Source organism: Xenopus laevis, chromosome 2L (assembly GCF_017654675.1).
Source record: "Xenopus laevis strain J_2021 chromosome 2L, Xenopus_laevis_v10.1, whole genome shotgun sequence".
NCBI classification, from domain to species: Eukaryota; Metazoa; Chordata; class Amphibia; order Anura; family Pipidae; genus Xenopus; species Xenopus laevis.
In genome coordinates this window covers 87,042,796-87,060,261 of record NC_054373.1, presented here as the reverse complement: position 1 = coordinate 87,060,261, position 17,466 = coordinate 87,042,796, and the positions used below count along the sequence as shown (strand labels likewise).

Below are 17,466 nucleotides of genomic sequence, written 5' to 3'. Positions count from 1 at the left end.
CTTTGTCACTTTTTATTGCAGAAGTTGTAGCACAAGCTTTCAGGGACCAAGCCCTTCCTCAGGTGAAATACACACACAAGTGAACATAGAACCCATTTTAAATACCTTACAATTTATGTGATACCAACATGTGATTCCTTTAACCCTATTAATTTAAAACAATGGAGAATATCGCAATTGGATAGGGAGTTGGGTAAGACACCCCCTTATTTTCATAGAGGTGTGGGAAATCAATAGGACGTATGTTATCTAAAGAACTCCTACAGAAAGACAGGGAAAAGGAGCTTGTTGGCACCTCTTAGAATGGGCACCTTTAGTTGTTGAGAGTGAACATTGCACAGGTATTATACATGGCAATACTATTGCCCACCCCAATAAAGGCACACCAAATGAAATTAAGGGACATTTTACTTGTAACAGTTCTGGAGTAATCTATTTAATTAAATGTTCATGTGGACTATCTTACATAGGATAGACAGCCAGGAGCATAATTGTTTGATTAAACAAACACAAGAGTAATATACAGAATTATTCCTCTGAGAAAGAAAAATAAATTGGAGGGAACAAAGAAACCTATAACTGAGTTATGGGTTGCTAAACACTTTTATTATGCTAAACATACAGCTTCTCAATTGAGCTGGGCAATACTTGATTGAGGTTAATTTAAAGAGAGGTGGCAACCTGAGCCAACAATTACTTAAAAGAGAAGCAGCATGGATTAAAAGATTGTATTTGCTTTCCCCTAAAGGATTGAATGAAAGTTTAAGATGTTTTTTTATAAAACTTGTATTTATTGATGGATACATTGAATTTTTTATAGTGATACTTATATTCATTGTTCCATTCTTACAGTTCAGGAAAACACAAGGATTATTATTCATTGGACTGCTATACAACTTGGAGGTGGTCAGATATGGTGATCCAAATATAGAAAGTCACTCTCAGTGAAATATCTGACTCATAAGTGATTTTCTTCTGACATAAAGGGAATGCACAGATATGACTAAAGCCTAGGGTTGTCACCTTATCTGGAAAAAAATACCGTCCTATATTCTTACCATTTTTCCTATTAATAACATTGGCATCAAGCATCATACCAGCCAGGTGGCTACCCTACTAACACCCTGAAGAAACAGGTTGGTAATCTGCAGCAGATGTACATGTAGTGTTTGAGTTAAGAATGGTGCAGTAGGGAACAGGCTTATAGAAAGAAATGAATCTGCTATGCGTGGGCACTATATTTAATAAAAGTAATCTGCAACGAATTGAATTATATGTACATTTTATATTTGTGTTTTTGAAAAGCATATTATGAGAAAAGGCTACTTTTTACAAGTTTTCCCAAAGCCAATCTAGGAGGTACTATAGGAGAGGTATGAGGATAACTTGTTCACTGTATGATATCACAGATTGAAGCAGCTAGAGAGAAGATTTAATATATATATATATATATATATATATATATATATATATATATATATATATATATATATATATATATATATATTGTATACTATATAGATATATAATACACTGATCATCTTATATTCCTAATGATTTTTCCAGAATTAACGTACTGTTCTAAATAGTATGCCTATTGTACCAACCTCACTCTCCTTCTCTGTGAATATCTAATAGTCCCATTCCCAAATTAGCACCTATCAAACCTGCCATTGCTGTTTTCCCCATACTTAACCCACACTCTGGAATTCCCTGCTCTGCTCAGTGAAACTCTCCTCTAGCCCCAGGCCTGTAATTGCTCCCTCAGAGCAGACTTGATCAGGTTAGATTATCAGGGCCCAGGGGCGATCCTTGCCCCTCTGCCGCCTGAGGCAGCAGCAGTTGCTGCTGCCCCCCCTCCCCCGGAAATTCGCTGTTAAAGTACCAGGAGAAGCATTTTTGCTGCCCCTGGTACCTACTGGGGCGCTGCCGCCTGAGGCGACAGCCTCAATTCGCCTCATTGGCGAAGCACCCCTGTCAGGGCCTGTAATTAACTTGTAACTACTTAAAAAATCCTTTTGGCTAGCTTACCACTGAATGCATTTCTATCTCTGGCTGGCAATTCTCTGAAGTACCTCATTACATCATGTAACACTACTATACACTCCCATATCTTCCCTCTCCAAATTCAAACACCCTTTCCCCAAACACTCCACCCACTCAGCTGCTCCATGCAGTAATCTTCAGCACTTTCAAAACTGCTCTATTAGAATGTTCACATGGCTGAAACTTTGTGTGGTTCACCTTTAGAATAACTGTTTTTTGATTTAGACATTCACATTCTAAGACTATTTGCAATTGGTTTTTTTTTTGTTTTTGTGGTTCTTGAATTGTTTAGCTTTTTGGTGAGCAGCTTTTCAGTTTGAAATTTTAACAGCTATCTGGCTGCTAGGGTCCAGTATACCCTAGCAACCAAACAGCGCCTTAAAGTGATACTGACACTAAAAAATTAATTTTAGCATATGAATGTACATTAAACGTTACCTATAGGTCATGTTGATAATTTTTTGCTGAGAGGTTTTTTTTGTATATAATTGTTAGTTGAAGTTCCTAAGCCTGACTCTCTGACACTCTGACTTTGCCAACCTGACTGTCCCATCTCAGCCTGTTAGTTACAGTTTCTAATGCTAACGGACTCCTGCTGCACAAATATGGCAGCCCCCTCATACAGGAACATGGGGGATCAGACATGTAATGTAAAAGCATCATGCAAATACTTTATGGCAAAGTTAGAAGTAGCTTGCAAAGCCAATATTATAATAGATGTAAAAAAAAGTTTAATTTCAGGTGTCAGTATCTCTTTAACTGATAGACTGGAATATGAATAGGAGAGGGTCAGAATAGAAAAATAAGTAAAAGCAAGTATCAATAACAATATAATTATAGCTTCACATAGCAATTCTAAATCACATAGCACCTTTAAAGGATAAGGAAACCCCCTGGGTGCAAAAACAAGTTAGGGGCATTTGCCCGGGGGGACAGGTAGGCCAGGGGGGGAGGAGGGAGGGGGGGCAACACAGGGGAGGGGGAGGGATATTTGCACCCAGGGCGTTTCCTTCTCCTTTAAAAACTAGCCCCTTTTGCATCTAATTCCAAATTCAGTCTAAAGTGGCGAATGGATGTTACTCTGCTATTCACTAAAATTAGGATTTTACTGTTACCTCTTTCGCCAGACTTGCTTTCGCCAGCTCAGACCAGACGAAGTGCAATGGAGTGCATAGATCTTCCTCAATCTTCTGTTACTTACATCATATTCTTTAGTGGAAAAAGCATCATAGAACAAAAAACGCTGGCGTCTATACCATTTTTCAGAGTGATAGCCTGCAAAAGTCCTTAGAAAATAGTTTTTTTCAGTAACCGGTTTCCCCCATACATTTTCGAACATATGGAACAATAATTATACATTGGGCTTATATGTAGGACATTATATTAACTCTAATGTCTTTATTAAAGTTCCCTGTACATGTGTAATTAACAGTGGAAATGTAATGTATTTGCTGCAACATACAACATAAAGACGTCCATTCAACTTAAAAGTTTGCCGTATGCAAATTAACCTGATCGCAAGACCTCTAGCGAATTTATGCTAGGCAGAAATGGACGCTAGCGCATCTTCGCTTTGAATTGCTCGCATTGGCAAAGTTACACTAGCGAATAGTCACTAGCGTTTGGCGCCCACAACAAAACTCGACAGTTTACTGAATTAGCGTTGTCTGATCGAATTGTCTTCTGGCGAAGTGTGGCGATGGGTGCGAAATCGCTGGCGACTTTTCGGCAGTTAGTGAATCTGCCCCTCTTGTAAAACGCACCATTGTTAACCATAATTTATTCCAGCATACTCAAACATATTGTCATGCGGTGAAGCATGCTGGGAACTATAGTCCAGCACCATATGTATCAGACCCTTATAGCAGCACTGCTCATAAAGTGTTTCCTTCTCTCTCAAATCATGTGACTCAATGAATGAAAGAGGAAACTCTAGTGAGGATTCTGCTTGCTTATCCACACACAACTTCCTGTTCTTTCTTTGTTCTTGCTGTAACTATTCCTGTGATCAAACATCTAAACAGCATTATGTCCATATTGCTCATGTTTGATTGCACTGGCTAAATGAGCAAATATTTGCAGAATTTATACACAAAAGTGTTCTTTTTTTAAATCAGATTCATTCAATCACTTGGCCCCCTGGGGCATTTTACATGAGGGTCTGAGCAACTCGCAGAGCGTACTGCACAGCCCAATGCTCTTCTAAGATATTTTTCTGCCTTTCTGAGAAGATATTGATTGGGAAGGCCATTATTTTTGTAATAAGCTACTGTCTAGGTCAGGAGTAAGTCAGCAGCCAATACTGACTACATACCCACCGATGCAGACAAAATAACAAACTTGCTATCAGGCTTAAGAATGGCTTTTGGAAAAGTTTTAGAAAGCGTTTAAATGTTTTACTTCCTGGTAATGACACATAGCATTTTGGCTTTCAAGTGTTTTCTAGCTTCATGGGCAGGGGACCAAATGCACTGCTCATGAAGCTATAAAGGTGGTGGCACATGCTGCCCGAAATGCCTTCCCGCTGGCTAGAATGTAAATCGCAGGCAGGATGGCTTTGTTTTTCCGAAGTCGCCCCAAGTTGCCTCATGAGAAAACTTTGGGTGACTTCGGAAAGCCGAAGTGATCCGAGTGCCATCCTGCTGGCGATTCACATTCTAGCCGGCGGGAAGGCATTTTGGGGAGATTAGTCGCCCGAAGAAGAGTCGATTTGGCGACTAATCTGCCCAAGGAGCAGCGTGTGCCACCACCCTAAAATGCCAAGCCAACACTGTGACATTATACAGTATTTCATGGTTTACATTTATTTTCTTTATTTATTTTTCTAGGGACACAAAAGTGAAGAATAAACAGATTGTGAGATTAGTTTACCACAGTAAAATTCATGCACTTTTTATTCATTAATATGGGGTTTTTAGAAGTGTATTTATCAACGCTGAACTCTAACTTTCATCCATTGATGAATACACTTCTGAAAATCCCATAGGAATAGAACAGATAGTGGGTGAATTTTACTGTGGTGAGCTCTAATCTCACACTTTGATCAATCTGCCCTAAGTCACCATAATAGTGTTGCTACACTAGACTACCAACACACACCTCTGTGTTACCTCAGATTTGTTATCTGGAAAGCTCTAAAATATTTCACTGCCATTTTCAACGTGTCTTATTTTTGACATTACATTGTACTATGATGTCTACTAGAATTGCATGACGACCTGATGATGGTAAAATAAAGTTTTATTTAAAATGCTTCTCATCCTAACCTTAATTTAGCCATAAGGAATGGTAAAGTAAACCCTGCATCCAGGAAACCCCATGTACCCAGCATTCCAGGAAAAAGTTTCCATGCTTGTACTACTCCCTAGTGCAGTGATCCCCAATCAGTAGCTTGTGAGCAACATGTTGCTCTCCAACCCCTTGGATGTTGCTCTCAGTGTCCTCAAAGCAGGTGATTATTTTTGAATTCCAGGATTGGAAGCAAGTTTTAATTGCTTAAAAACTAAGTATAGTGACAAGTAGAGCCTCTTATAGGCTGCCACTCCACATAGGGGCTTCCAAATAGCCAATCGCAGCCCTTATTTGGCACCCCAAGTAACTTTTACATGCTTGTGTTGCTCCCCAACTCTTTTTATGGTTGAATAGCAGATGGGGACCCTGAGTGGTGGGAAGGTCTGCTAACAGATCACGAAGGGGTGGTTTTGCAACCGTAGTGGGCATTTTCTGGGCAAAACAAAAGGGATAGAGATGATTGGGGGAGTGGTCCAGTGGGGAAAGCTTTTTTTAAATTTTTTTAATAGAGGCTCCAATCTATTTAGTGTGCACAGTAATATAAAGGTCCATGGAACAGAATGATAGGGAACCCTAGAATTATCACCTGCCTTGAACTGGTGTTATTTATATGGTTTCCATATTGTGCAGTCTATATGTACCCAAAGAACTTGCATGCAGTAAATCACACCACTGCCATTAAGAAATGCTTGAACAAAACCCATGAAGCAGTGGTTTGAGGAAAGCACTGCTTCATAGGTTAACTATTGGGACTGCGGTAACCAAAATGGGGATTGATGCGCCCACACTTTAATTAACCAAAGGCAGAGCTAAAGAACATTTTCCATACTCATGCACACAAGCTGAGGCTGGTAGTGGCCCATAAGAAGGAATTCTGCAAAAAGAGCAATGCATCGTGGGTAAAAAAAAATGATTTGCGTTGCAATTTTGAACTTTGCATAGCTAGATACATACTGTAGGTTATGCAATAGAAGGCACTAAGCTTGCCCAATAGCAGTAATCCATAGCAACTAATCAGCAGGTAAAATTTACTGTCATCTGTTTAAAAGCAAACATTTTATTGGTTGCTATGCAGAGTTACTGCTCCTGGGCAAACTTAGCGCCTTTTGTTACATTTGGGATAGTTTATTTTAATCAGAGCCTGTAAAACTTGCTTATGAGGTTGATATTCGACCACGTTCTTCCCTGACGCCACGGGAATGTTGCATTGTGCTGGCTGTTTCCTATTGGGGTTAGAGCTCTGCCGGAGCTTTTAGAGCCAGGTACCAGGCTGGTCACTGTCGCTCCTCCAAACCCCGCCTCTCTCCCGGGGCACAGCGCTGGGTGGGCGTGGCTTGCCTATGCTAATAAAGCGTACCTTAGGAATTAGGGCTAGTACTGGGAGTTAGTCATTTCCTCTATGAGTAAGTGATCGGTACTGCACTGTATCAGGCAGCTGTGAGCGTGCTTCTCTCTGCATCTGATCTGCCTCCCTGCTGCCTGCGTTCCTGCATCTGTCCCTTGGATCTCTCAAGAAGTTAAAGGTAAATCCTCATCTTTATTTTGTCATCATATATCTCAATAAGAAACTTTTTTGTGCCTTTGCTTTTGTTCTGCTTCAATAAAGAGTTGCATTTGATTAAGCCCCGAGCAGCACTATTTTATACATGGGTATGGTTGCCTTTATTTTTGTTTGCAGTAGTAACGCGGACTTCATTGCTTTCTCCTATCAATGTGATCCTATTGTTGGAAAGGAAGCTTCTTCTGGCACTTTGCTTTTGTTTCGTAAACTATCAAGTGTCAGGTTAAACGAAACGCTGGGTATTATTAGAAGTATCATCTGTTTGTGTATGTCTGTGTCTGACTCCTGTGCCCGACCCTAAATTTGGCCATTGTTCTGTATTAAGATGCTAGTATTTTATTGCTCCTATCCTGCTTGACTCAGCTGTCTATTTAAAACTCATACTGATGAGTAGATTGAAAATATGAACGGTTCATTTGACAAAAACCCTTATCTGCCCCAAATTAAATTTAATTAGGGCTTTAAAGACAGTATGTACTGTAGGCACTGGTAGATGGGGAGCTGTTCTGGTTACCAGGGTCAATGATCTCTAAGTTTCCTGTTTAAAATAAATATTTGTGGTGAATGTTACCGTAAACTGTGATAGTTCTGTGCCTGTATGTACTATAAACAGTAGCTATAGTTGCTCAACTGTAGTCTAGAAAATCTTTGTAGATATATAATATAACTTCAGCACATTCATGTGCACCAACATATCTACAAGGTAAACTCTATTAACATTTTCTGCATTAATAGTTACTCTATTGGGTCTGCTGTTTATTCTAATACACCTAGTACCAGATATAAAAATGCTGTGCCACAAAATCAGAAAAACATTTACTTATAAATAGCTAGCTCTTGTGTTTGTTCTGCTGCTATTAAACAGGACAGTGGGAATACTTTCACTGATTTAACAGAGTGCTGGCTTTAAGTATATTTTATTTTAGGAAGAGTCCTATGATAAAAAGTATGCTGTAATCATTTTAAGAAGATATATATATAAAATATATATATATATATATATATATATATATATATATATATATATATATTGCAGAAAACAGTTTTTTTAACTTACCAAATACTGTTTCTTGGGAACAATGAAAGCAATATTTTGGTTTAAAACTGCTGCTGGTTGATATGTTTACTGATACTCACGTAAATCTCATAACTTCCTTACTGGCAGAAAAAATAGTTGTATTGTCTCTGGGATAGCACATAAATGACACTTAATGTTCAATAAGCAAACAAAGCTATGTTTGAAATCAGTAAATATGTATGAATGGGATCTGTTGTAAGACAGAAAACATCAGCTGGTAAAGATGCTACTTACTTGCCATATTTTAGACTGAAGAAAGCTATAAGAATGTGTACAGTATTTGCATAAAAACTCAGATAGGGGGAGCTCTGTTCAATCCAAAGACAAACTAGCTGCCAAAATATACACTATATAAGTACGTTAATAATTTCATTGCTTCGCTCTTGCTGCTGACATGTATAAACTCATAAGATTGGATGACGAAATTAATTTTATAGATGGATCAGCCAATGTCGAGATGTGGACTTCCTCTTCACATGGTCTCTCCATACTCAATGTGAGCTTGAGACATCTGTGCTGAATATGCAGAATCTTTGTAACTGATGTTAGTTTATATTCTGTGCTTTAACAGTAACTGGAAAAACATTGTTTTATATTAATGAGATCACATGAAATCTTAATGGTTGAACATGAAGGCAGTCTTTGCGGTTTTAAAAAGCCCTTTCATGTCATTAGATATATAATCCATTATATACATCACATTCAGCATATGATTTCATTTCAGTTTGTGGACAAAGGAAGTGATCCATACAGAAGTAAGTTTCATTGTTCAAGCTTTGTATTTTGAAAACATAGCATACAAAGTACTTTAAAGAGGTAAAATGTGCAAAGGTGACCTGGTTGATACTGTTCAATATATGATCAAATACATTGCTTATATTAAAAGAATTGTACTGGCATATCATGACCAAAACCCTATAGCTTAGGGCAGCATGGTGGTGCAGTGGTTGGAATTGCTGCCTAGCAGTGGGGTCCATCCTTTGCAGTTGGTACTATATGCATAAAAAATGCTACTATTAAGGTACGTTAACCTGTCTTCTAATAGTAGTTTACTAATAGTCTACTACCTAAGTATTATTTTTCAGTAGTCCGTCACTTAGCAGTTAGGTAAAAACATTTGCACATGGCATTTGTAGCTACCACTGTGCTTTATCCGGTTGAACGGCATGCTCCAGGAAGGGTAAATACAGTCAAAAACGTTGAGTTGAATCCATATGGAAAATCCAACACTACTTCATAAATGGTGGGCCTGACTAGAGAAGTATATAAGACATGGGGCACTGTAGTAAAATATGCTGTTTTTATATGAAAACGGGGTTTTCTCAAAGTGACATGGCACAGTTTGAGGTCAAATGTAACAAAACTGTCCTTCAGAGATCATCTTGTACAAAAGGTCGATTTTGCATTTCACACTCACTGTGACATCTCATTAATTATCAAATAAAAGTAAAAGGGAATAGATGGATATGAGAAACAAACACACCTGAAAGAATTCAGTACAAATGACTTGTAATGGGTTTGCTATGAGTTATTGGATCCAAGCAAATGTTCACCAGTGTCACTACATTATTCCTGTTTGTGTGATAATGGTGTGTAATAGATGATATAGTATCCAGCAGGAAAGTCAGTGGCAGAAATTGACTTAATTAGGACTACCTTACAACAACAAAGTCACCTATCTTGCTGCTGTATGATGTATATTAAATCAGAGAGGGCTGAACTATAATACACACCATTTGGTAAGCTCTGGATGTTATTGATGATGTCAGAATATCAAGTTTGCCAGCTATTGCTCATTGTGTCCGCTCTGATGCATTGGCATATGACTGGTAAAGCAAATAAGATGCTCCATTTGACCAGCAATGAGACAAATTGAAGTTTTTGGAAACATGAGTGTTAATGTCCAACCACTCTGCAGAGGTCACCTAAACAGAAATATTGGGATTCTAAAAACTATTTCCCAATCCCACTGGTATGGGAGTAGAGGTTGCTGAAAGATGAGAAGCTATCACCCTGCTGATAAGCTAAGAAATGTCAACCAGGGAGATTGAGTAGTGGTTAGCAAGGGTGTTGGGTGTCATGGACAGAAATACACATTAGTATTAAAGATGATGCAGTGAAATATTTTCTTCCAGACCCCTTTAAGGTACAACCCAACAGTGAATTTTCTGTCTTTGTTATTGTTATTAAACATTTGCATGGCCTTAGCAACAAGACTTGAAAATATACTTAAGAAGTGAGTGATATCTGACTCATTCATGAGTAGAATTGGGCATCTTTCTAGCACACAGATGTTTTTAGTTAGAATTCCAGTCAATCCCTCAGGCCCAGTGGTGTGTGCACTGGCAATTCCTCTTATAATTCCTAGTCCAGTGTGTTCAGTTATTAAAGCATTTGCCACACACTTGCTAGCACAGGCAATTTCCTATCCATGGTACAGTAGTCCAGATGAAATTAGACAGAATGGCTTTTCTTCTTGAGTAAAACAATGCTACTTTTTTGTGTAAGAGATTACTCATTTAGCGGTTGGCAACTTTAAGCAATTTTTCATGGTCATGTGTTTTTGGGGGCACTGTTTTTATTGTAGTTTTTGTGTAAAATATTAATTCCAACATCCATAAACAGTTGCTAATAATACCAAGATATAAATGAGATTCTCTGTGCATTATTTATAGCTATATGTGACTAAACATTTATAGTAAAAAGTATTTACTACTTCTACTGTTAAAGGAGAACTAACCATTTTATAGACACCCCCAATGCTACATGCTATATAAAAGAAAAGTCATTGTCCACTCTCAATCTGATTTGACATTTCATGGCAATTGAAATAATTATATATATAATTTCCTTCTGCTGCAGTAAGGTTTTCTCATAGATCACGGTTATGTCAAAGCCTTCTTCCCATCCCATCTCTGGTCGCCGATTGGCAAATGTGCAAAACAAACTTATCTTTTTTCTGCAGGTGTTCTTCCTTCCCAGTGTCTTTGATGGGAGGGGAAGACGACAGCTCACAGAATTTCAAGACAGCATGCCCTAAATTGATGGATACAGATACCCAGCAACTGTGGTTATTTGGCTGAAAACAAATCATGTTATGTTAAAGCATCGCTTAAAGTATCCCCTGAACTGATCTCCCCTTTATAAGGAGAAGTAAAGTCACTATAGATGGCAGCCATGGAAAAAAAATTCTGGATCTGGATAGATTGTAGCCAGGGAAAAAAATCTGTATCTGGACCAGCCTACATAAGCCACATTTTGACTGTTTCCATACGGGGCAAGATATTTCACATTGTATCTGTATCGAAGTCTGCCAAGGAGAAAAAAAGGTTAGAAGCTTATTCTGTTGCATGATTGCCTGGCCTACATTTAAATATATGCAACACAGTACTAGCCTACACTCAATATGTCTTTTGACAGCAGGCATAGTCATCTGGCATTAAAAAAAATTATTTTCCTTCCTTTCATGGAAATTAGCATAACTAAAAAACCCATGCAATCACTTGTAAACATTTTTACATCATTACAGGATTTTGAGTTCTTTGCATTGTTAAGAGTTCCTACTTCCCTCATCAGTTTAGGACAGGCTCCTGTGCAAGCATATAAACAAAGCAAACAAATGACTATATGCCACCATATAGAGGTGGCATAATGGTACTGCTTCTTCCAATGCACCCAGTGTAAGCTGCAGTCTTAGATTTCCTGGTGAGCCATAAGGACCTAATAACTAGAATCCAGCACAGGAAACTTCAACAAACAGCCCCAAAAATGTTGGAAATCCGTATTGAGTATTGGGCCATAATTAGGTGCCCAACCCCCCCCCCTTGCGAGACATTAGAACAGAAAACACCTGAAGCTAGTTTCATACCTTGAAGGCAGATGTGACAGGAAGCAACCTTTGGCAGGAGGCAGGGTGGGAGTTTTGAATGGGAAATGACACACATCACACCATTAGTTAGCAGGCAACACCACTTGCATTCATTCTCTGTAAAGTTTTGACACTGTAACTGTTATGCACTTGATAATTAGTACTTCCACAACTGAAACCAGACAATGGCTGCAGGCAACTGGCAAAGCTGTTTGCTTTTGCTGTATCAATATATCACTTTACTCTTTTTTCAGCACATTACATTATGTTCATTTAACTCCTTGAAATTGCACAAATGTTATCAGACAACAGAAGAATGTGTTTTGCAAAAACACACACATACAGGAAGTATAATTACAGCATAGTGGCCCCATCCTTCCTGCATTGTCAGACCCCCCTACTTCTCTAACTGCAGCCCTGGGTATTAAGCCAGTGTAAGCAGTTCTATATGTTGTAGAGTGTGTCTAGTCTATTCAATAGTTTTTGTGGGCCAAAGATTTTTGTGTTTTTTACCACTTTTTCTTTTGCTCGTGCAAAGTTCTTTCCATAGACAGCAACAGCACACAACAAAAACTGCAGACACAAAATATAGTGCAATGTTGAATGCACCCAACAGTTCTGTACAATATACCTGCTATTGAGGCATAAAATCCCTTGCACATTGCACTGGATGCACCCATGAAATCATACACAATTGATGGGTGTAAAAGTGTGTGCGGTATAAATAAATAATAAATATAGCCTTGACTACTTGCATGAAGTTCATACTGTTGCCAACACATCTTGCACTCCATTTACTAACTGGAGCAAAGAAGTGTTGGAAATAAAAGGGACACAATGATTTTTACCACTTTACACACTTTAATAAACGAGGCCACTGACTTACAGAAATCATGTCCTGTAAATGGCTGGTATTAACTTTTATGATCAGGTTTACTATATATTATACTATATTATCACAGTATGATCAAAGCAGCAGTTTACTGGATCCAAGCGAGACATGGAATTTCTGGGTCATGTGGATATAAAAAAAAATGTTAATTGTGCAATACTTTGTTGTACTTTATGATAGATATGTATTTTGCTCCTTTCAAACTGTTTTTGAAATGAAAGCTCCCAATAGCTAAGCTCCATTAAGGCTTCTGGGATTTGTATTTCTGAGTCAGCTGCAGAACCACAAGTTGCAGATCATTGATTCTGATGCATTATTTCCTTACTGGAGAAATATGGCTTGTTCAAGGGAGCTTTCCAGACATTTCATTACACAGATGTGTTCTGCTCTTTCATGTCTAGTCAACATTCCTTTTGTGTAAATGTTATTTACAGCTCCCTCAGCTTTGACTAATGGGCTCTGAATTCACATTAGCCCCCAGTGTCTTATCCAGAGTCAGCTGATTTGGCAAAGTGAACTGGGGTCCCCCACCGAGCCGGGCTCAGCACGAGGTCTCCAGTGTGAAGGGTAGCCAACACAAGGAGCTATTTTTATCTGCAGTGTTAGGGGGCCGCATTCCTCTCTGTCAGCATCCGAAATTCTACTTTTAAAACCCCACAAAGGGAAATAAGTTTGTTTCAGTCCTATAGCAATTAATATGAAAGTGTGTGCGGTACATCATCCATCCGACAGGTAAGCTTTCGCCCTCTATGTGTTGACAGTCACAGAATGGAACTTCCTGTCTGGATTCTGATGCATCAGGAATAGTGCAATCCAGTCACAATCTGTCAAATGCATGTGCAGCCTCTTATTGGTCAAATAATCACCAAACATTTAGGTTAAACTTTTTTGGGATATTAGTTAATATAACTTTGGATTTACAAACAGTAGGAAGAGCGGTGAGTTTGTTTTTATTGGAGGTTGGTGGCAGGAGTTGGCAGTGTGTGCAAAGCAAGTGGCATGCTATTTTTAGCTTGCTTCATGCAGAAGTGAAATGGGACTTAACAAGAGGAATCACAGTGCCTTCCCTGTGAGTGACAAAGCAGAATATTTGGGATGAGCACTAGCGTAACTAGATGTTACTGGGCCCCACAGCAAATTCATTTTAGGATCCTAACATATCCAGAGATTGTCCTTTTTTACCAATATATGTTGAATTAGATCCTCATGGGGCCCATATACCTCCTGGGCCCCCCTGCTTCCTTTGTAGTTAAACCTCTGGGGATGAGCAGTAAAGATCTGTGTCTCCAAAGATGCCCCAGTAGCTCCGTGTTGCTGTCAGTTACTGAGCTTAGGGACCGACTCAAAATATTCAGTACGCATAGAATAAAAATGTCATAATAAAGGGCTGATTAGTAATACATACAGATAATTACTACATGGCAACTCAGAAACCATGGCAACTAGCATCAGAATTTAATAATCAGCCTTGTAGCATCAGTTTATATAACAAGCCAACCTCATTTTTCGCTTGATTATTTGTGACGACCCCTAAGCTTAGCTTCTCAACAGCCGCTCACAGTCCACTGAGCATGTGAGTGTCGCAGACACTTTCCAAGATGGTGACCCCTTTGACAAGTTTGAAGTCCTGGATCATTGCTGCTATTGAGAAGCTGAAACTTTAGGCTGGTGCAATAAAATCAGTATATAAAATATGGCATATTTATTTTTAGGGTTTAGTTCTCCTTTAAGCCCAACTGAATGAACTCTGTCCTTTAGGTCCTAATCTCGGAAGTGTTGCTGTCCCCTGTTGCTTTACTCTTGAGTTTGCTGTTGTTATTGCCATCAAACCTCGCCTGAGACCTGAGGTGGCGCTAAGCATATAATATTAATACTACTGTCCTTTAGGTATTTTGTGAACATCATTTAGTTGTGTTACCTAGCAGATGCTAAGATCCATCCAGCAAAATAGTTCTTTAAGTAGAAAGTAAATGTTTTAGGTTTCTGCCCATATTTGCCATTATTTAGAGCATCAGAATATTATTGCCGGCAGCAGGCAGCAACCCACGCTACATAATTTATAATAAGGTAACATTTTGGACCTGCTAATATACAGGTAGAAGAGCAAAGTTTTCAGTCTGCTTTTGTAATGTGCAAATCATTTAATAAGTCATCTTAAATCATATGTAATAAAACTAAATTGCACAGTTTGAAGCAGATCACTATTGGAATCGTGACTGATTTTGCTCATCTCTGCCTACTGAAGACTTTCAAATGACCCATCTGTTTTGCAATAAGCCATATTTTTAGTAATTTGCCATTTGCTGCTTGGCAATGATAAATCATTCCTATTATTTTTTTCATATAAGATTTCTGTATGATCAGTAAGTACCAACAGCAAAATAAATTAAAATGTAATTTTTTTGAGAAGCTGTTTGTTCAAAAGCAGCAAATGAACGAGCAATAGAAAAGTGTCCACAGATGAACACTCAGAATAGCATATGGGTTGGCCTGAGTAGAGGCACCTTTAGATTGGAACCAAAAAAACACCTCCTGCTACTATGCCTCTAACCTGACTGCTGTGTGATAAATATATACAGTATGAGTAGACTAAATGGTTTGCAAAGGCACTACTTGGTAAGACTATTAGTGACTCATGTTTCTAAACAGATGGCAGGCTCCTGTCTGTGTAATCATCATCACAAAAGGGAATGAGTAACATGACCTGAAGGCAAACATTATTGTTTGTAGATTGTAAAATTACACTGCAAAATAATTGTGGGATTTTGTATGGTGGAGTATTACATTATTACATTATTAGTTCCTGTTAAAAATTGCAAGTATGTTCTTTTGGAGGAGAGTGATTATGACTGTTTATGAGTTTAAAATTAAGTCATTTTTGATTAAGTCATATTGTTTGCATTCATTTATTTTTCAGAAGGAGGCTTAAAGGGTAATTCAAGCATGACTAAGAAATTGAATTTAATGAGGTACCTTATGCATAGTTTTTGTAATATGTTTCATAATGGTAAAAAGTTTTATAATTCTCCCCCCTTCAAACATGTGAAATAGTTTAAAATTGCCCCACAGCAATGCTGTAATGAATGTGTGTGCGTAAGTATTTTTACTTAGCACTACTTGTGTACACACAGCCTTATGCTCATCAGTATACTTTGTAATGATATATAGATAACACCTGTACCACCCACATGCTGTATCTTGCACTGTTTCTAGCATAAATATTTCTATAATGTTAGATTTCTAGTAACTAGACTAGACTAGTAACCTGGTCATCAACCACTTTCATTCACTTAACTGCCCAGTACAGTAAAGATGACAAAATTCTTCTCAGACGTATATCCTCTGCCAAACAGCAAATCCCAAAAAGTATTTACTGTACTTACACAATCTCAGTCATTCATTCTTATCGTCAGTTCCAGAGTTACATTCCTGAATGCTCTGAAGTAATAATATAAACATAAGGTATACATGATTAGACTTGTGCCTTATCTTCAAGAGCTTTTGTTAAACAGAGAAGGTGTGCCTCATTCAAGAAAGTTAAATAATTACGCCTATTGTTTAACTGGGAAATGCTTGTCTGCACTAATATATCATATGTGGTGACATATTTATAGCAATAAAATATGGTGTTTGTCTTTCTTATATGAATGAATGTGATCTCAAAAAACATTTTCTGTAAGGGCTGTCAAATCACTTTCCTTGCAACTCCTGCAGTCAAGGAACAATTCTCGAACATTTGGCAAATTATTACAAAAATAACTGATGCTGCTTCTGTTACGCATTCAGATCAAGCAGATTAGTTGTACCTCACCAGAAATACTGTAATAGGTAGTATTGGCAGGCCTAAGAAAGGATCCAATAAAAAAGCTACAAGCCACATATTTTTTGTTGATTTGCAGTTCACCCCAATCATTTCTTTATTATGTGAATGTCCTAGAAATGCTCACATATTGGCATGAACATTGTACTTCTCCTGCTCTGGTTGTGGGATCAGAGAGTAACAGACTATGAAGGTGAAAGAGTGCTCATGTGGTTTAGTATTTAGCCAGTGACATGAGCTATTATGTTGTCTAAGGCCTGTTTATTCTAGCATCTGATTCACTGCTTTCCTAATTTCCAAGTCCCAAAAATAAAATTAAAGGGACATTATTGTTTCACTTAGATTTTTTTAAAACAACAAAATTATAATAACGTTTTCCCTGCTGATTAAAACAACGTTGCTCTTATGTATGGTCATCACTTGGCAAAGTCAAGTCATAGTCTGCTACTCTGTATTGCAGTTTGACCAACGGAGGCTAGTGTATCATGTACAGTAAGTCTTTGGACAAGGTTTAACTTGTTGCTTTGATAAAAAAAATTGCAGTATTTTTCAAAACAAATACTATCTATAGCTATAAAAAAAACTATTTAAGAACAATGGCACATATAACTGGTTACCAACCAGGCAAAAATTTGCCTCTGTAGAAGCACATTGTGATTACATGCATGTTGGTAAAAGCCCATAATTGTGTGAACGTGTTCAGCACTACATATTTGAGCAATTGCACTGTTTTACAGAGGTGCTTGTGGCATAATATATATAATGTTTTACTATGTAGGGTACAACAAACCCCATATGTGGCAAAGCCCTACAAAGTCTAAATTTGAATGAACTATCATTAACCTACCTTCAGGTAAAGTATTCCTATGAATCAAAATCTTGCCTGATATATTTGAACATACAGATACCT

The 17,466-nt window shown here is 38.0% G+C and overlaps 1 protein-coding gene across 2 annotated transcripts in view; it reads left to right on the top strand.

The window, feature by feature from the left end:
* The first annotated feature begins 6,713 nt into the window (after positions 1 to 6,713).
* Positions 6,714 to 17,466, top strand: part of fhl3.L (four and a half LIM domains 3 L homeolog) — a 46,725-nt gene continuing 35,972 nt past the window's right edge. Inside the window, exons 1-2 of one of the 2 annotated variants that reach the window (XM_018246714.2) lie at positions 6,714 to 6,860; positions 15,654 to 15,705. The gene's annotated coding sequence lies outside the window, so the exon portion shown is untranslated. The remainder of the gene's footprint in view (positions 6,861 to 15,653; positions 15,706 to 17,466) is intronic. The other variant, XM_018246712.2, reaches the window with a different exon arrangement.